Raw genomic sequence first — 4,721 nt, forward strand, 5'->3', positions numbered from 1 at the left:
CTTCAGGATTACTGACTAACCCCACAAACCAACACAAATATTTTTAGCATGCTTTATCCTCACTCACATGTTTTTCAAGAAACTTCCCAGAAGGTCACTCATCCAAATACTACTATAAGTTAAACACACTTAATTGTGGAGTTATTATCTGTTAGGCGACCGAAAATAAGATGCATATTTTTGGTATAAGTAGTACCAATTAATCCTTATAAGCCTTCCTTTAATCATGCAGTCTCATACCTGCACAGCCTCAGGATCCCTCTCATTCAGATGTGAATTCGGTGACCACTCCTCACCCTCTTTGGCCTCAAGAGTGTCTCATTATCATGCCTCGTCCACTGACAACCACTTCCCTCCCTCGTTGGTCTCAGGTGTTACCTTCCCTCAAGCTTCTGCTTGGTTCGTCCCTGAACCACATTGTACTAGGAAAGCTCTGCTCTGATACCATTTATAACGCCCTATACTGCTTTCAGGATTACCGACTAACCCCACAAACCAACACATATATTTTTTATCAAGCTTTATCTTCACTCACGCGCTTTCTGGGAAACTTCCTAGAAGGTCACCCATCCAAATACTACTCCAAGTCAAGCACACTTAACTGTGGATTTCTTATTTGTTAGGCTACCAAAAATAAGATGCATCTCGTTGGTATTAGTAGTACTAATTAATCGTTATAAACCTTCCTTCAACCATGTAGTCTCATACCTTCACAGCCTTAGGATCCCTTTTATTCCAATGTGAATTCGATAACCACTCCTTGCCCTCTTCGGCCTCAAGAGTGTGTCATTATCATGCCTCGTGCACTGACAACCACTCCTGGCCCTCATTGGCCTTAGGTGTTACACACACCATTATCCCATCCTTTCTCAACAGCCTTCAATCTTTAACTTGGTCTAAGACTTAGGAACAATGGCGGATCCAGAACTTTTCTATGGTGGGGGCTTAAAAATAATGGATATATTTTGACTAAAGAAAAATATTTCAAATTGTTCCAAAATACATAATATAACGACAAAAAAGTTAAAATACAAAAAAATCTTACAATTCTCCTCTACGAGTTTTCATATTTTGAAAATGTTCAATGATTTTTTCATTGTCCACTTCATCAAATATGTCACTCTCTATATATGTAACTAAACAATCATTCAACCACTCATCTCCCATACGATTGCGTAAACCATCCTTCACAAAATTTATGGCAGAGAAAGATCTTTCAACAGTTACAGTTGCCATAGGTAAAATCAAAGCTAACCTCACAAGTAAGTATATCATTGGATACACAATATGCTTTTTAGTTTTCACCAACATTTCAGAAAGCTCAGTGATTCCATTTAACTTTGAAAATTTATCATCAGACTGAAGATCTATGATAAAAGTCTCAAGCTGGCTATCAAGCACAATAAGCTCCACATGAGAAAATTCTGATGGATAAAGCTTAGCCAAATGAATCAACTTCTCCTTATCAAATGCAAAAAATGAATCTCTTGGATTTAAGCTTGCTACACAAAGAAGCAACTCAGTGTTCACCTTGGTAAATCTATTGTTAAGCTCTTGAAGTTGTCTATAAATCACTTCATAAAATAACTCAACTTGAAAACGATGTAGATTTGAAATTTTTTGAGCTTTACGCTTCGATCTTCCTTGTGTAATGAGTGCATCATCCATATTTAGAATGCTAATATTTTGCTTCTCACAAATAATGATACTTCATTTAGTAAAGTATTCCAACCATTATCTCTCATACTTTGTAACATGTCCTTGCAAACTCTAACTAATGATATAGCATTTACAATATCCTGGTCACTTCTTTGCAATGCTTGAGATAAATCATTAGTAATTCCAAATATATTTTTCATCAAGTGCAAGTTAAAAATAAATTCAAAAGACTGTATACTTTTCAATAAATGACAAGCTTCAATTTGTTGATCTTATGATGAGCCATTTTCCTCAACAAATTCGAGGACTTCAATTACTGAAGTAAACAAAGAGATCAGGCTAAGTAATGTACCATAATGTGAGCCCCATCTTGTATCTCCGGCACGTTTCAATGTAGCTTCTTGATTAAATCCAGAACTACTAGAAATTTCACCATTCAATAAAGCTTCTTAAACTTTAAGCATTTGACTTTCTCTAAGAATCTCTTGACGTTTACATGAACCTCCAACAATGTTAGATACATTGTTAAACAAACTAAAAAAACAACCAACATCATCTTGCTTCTTGGCAACAGCAACAAGTGCTCATTGAAGTTGGTGAGCAAAACAATGAACATAAAATGCAAAACTATTTTCTTTCAAGGTCAAACTTTTCAGTCCATTAAATTCACCTTGCATATTACTAGCCCCATCGTAACCTTGTCCATGCACTCTTGACAAACTTAAATTATGTGTTGCAAACAATGACTCCAATGCTAATTTTAAAGAGATAGCACTTGTATTTGCAACATGAACAACACCGAGAAATCGCTCAATGACACTTCCTTTTTTATCAACATAACACAAAACAACAGACATTTGTTCCTTAGTTGATGTATCTCGAGATTTATCAATTAAAATGGAAAAGAAATCATCTCTAACACTATCAACAATAATTCTTGTGGTCTCACAAGCTGGAGCTGTCACAATGTCCTTTTGAATTGAAGGTGACATTAATTTAAGATTCCCCCGAGCATTTTTTAGAATCATATCAAACTCTTTATCATGTATTGAAACTAAATGAATAAGCTCAAGAAAACTAACTTTATTTTTTAAATTAATTGACTCATCATATCCACGAAATGTCAATCCTTGCTTCAATAGGTATCGAATACAATCAATTACTGAAGTCAAATGAATCCTATATTCTCTTTTCATTAAGTCTGACTGTTTACTGATAGCAACTTCAATATGTTGTTTTTTATTCATTAAGGCCTCACAACTTCTCCAAGCTTGATTGTGAGCACTGTTAAAATTTCCAACATGTATATCCAACCTTTCCTTTTTCTTCCAATTTGAAAAACCGTCAATCGAAAAAGCATCACTACTTTTTTGTTCTCCAATATCGGATCTCATGAGATAACAACATAAACAAAATACAACATCTTTTGAGACATTATATTCTAACCAATTTCCAAATTCTAAAAACCAATCAGGATTAAACTTCCTAAAAAGAGGTCCAGTTTTTCTTTTTTGAAAATCATGCTCTCTTGGTTGACAAGGTCCTTTTTGCAAATAAGCTCTTCGAATGTTATCTTGGTCATTTGGATGATAACATGAAATTTGTTTCCTCTCTCCTGGATCAACTGGAAGATTGTTCAAATCAACTTCTAAAAATCTCTTTCCCCCACCAATAATTGACCTTAAAGGTGTTGATAATTGTCTACTTTCAACATTTTCTTGAGACTCTGATGTAAATTTCCTTTTAAAATATCTCTCCATTTCTAGCACACTAAAAAAATATAGAAATTTATATCAAAAAGTGAAAAAGAACATACCTTTATCTTAATTCAAATGCTCTTGGTTGTTCTTCTTATAATAAACACCTAATAAAAAAATATTTCTATAATTTTACAATGTTATGTTAAACATAAATAAATGACAAAAATAAATTTATTAAAGAAAAAACATACCTCTATATATCAGTTGCAAATGACTCAATTAGACAAAGTCACAGACTCACAAAACTAAATTGATGTTGAACTTAAACTCTTGAATGAAATCACTACGCCGTGCAAGGGCTTTCACAGCGCTTTTTTTGGCCTTTCACAACGCTTAAAAGCGCTGCCGTAGGTGGCGCTGCCGTAGGTCTTCACAGCGCTTTTTTTTAGCCAAAAGCGCTCTCGTAGCCTCCCATATAGCAGCGCTATTTCTAGAAAAGTGCTCTCGTAGCACCCCCTATAGCAGGGCTTTATCCAAAAAAGCGCTCTCGTAGCACCCCCTATAGCAGCGCTTTTTCCAGAAAAGCGCTTTCTTAGGCCTACTTTCACTACAAAAAATGCGGCTGATGTGCGGGGGTTTTTTAGCCAATTTACGGGGGTTTTTGACCTCCTCAATATGTTATAAATATGTAAAAAAAGAATACTCAAACTTTCATTATTTTTCTTTACTTGAGAATGCAAATAATAAATATATCAATAAAATACATAAATGTTCTAAAACCAATACCCCAAACTTGGACAAATAATAAATATCAATCTTCGATTCTTTGTAAAAGAAAAACTACATAATACTCAATCTTCTTACTCCTTAAATTACAACCAAATAAGTATCCATCCTTTATTTTAGATAATACCACATTGATTCAGCTCTCCACCTATAGATTCAGCTCTCCACCTATTTATAAATCCTATAAATAGCAAGCAACTACAACAACAAAGACTACAACACTAAGCACTACAATAGAGGCACTCATGTAGAGAGGAAGTAGAAGCTCTGGCCAGCCCTGCAGATTCAAAAAATGTTGCTCTGCAATTCATAGTCCTTTCCAGCTCTAGCCGAGACTCTTAGAGATAGAGGGAAAGCATCCATGATCTTGGCAATGAGGTTCTTGTGTTCAAACCTGAATTATGAACAATTCATCACAAAAATTCAGCAACAACCTTACAACAGCAAACATAACAACAATCTGCAGCAGAATTTCACAACAACTTCAATACAACGGGAGAAGATGGAATTACAGACATTCTGGAAAATGACATGATAAATTTCGTAATATCATGTGACACTAATATAATCATAAAA

General features: G+C 34.6%; 1 pseudogene; it reads right to left on the minus strand.

The window, feature by feature from the left end:
* Positions 1 to 1,041: 1,041 nt before the first annotated feature.
* Positions 1,042 to 3,419, minus strand: LOC131659649 (uncharacterized; annotated as a pseudogene).
* Positions 3,420 to 4,721: the final 1,302 nt, after the last annotated feature.

The sequence above is a fragment of the Vicia villosa genome, linkage group LG3, assembly GCF_029867415.1.
Source record: "Vicia villosa cultivar HV-30 ecotype Madison, WI linkage group LG3, Vvil1.0, whole genome shotgun sequence".
In the NCBI taxonomy this organism is placed as follows: Eukaryota; Viridiplantae; Streptophyta; class Magnoliopsida; order Fabales; family Fabaceae; genus Vicia; species Vicia villosa.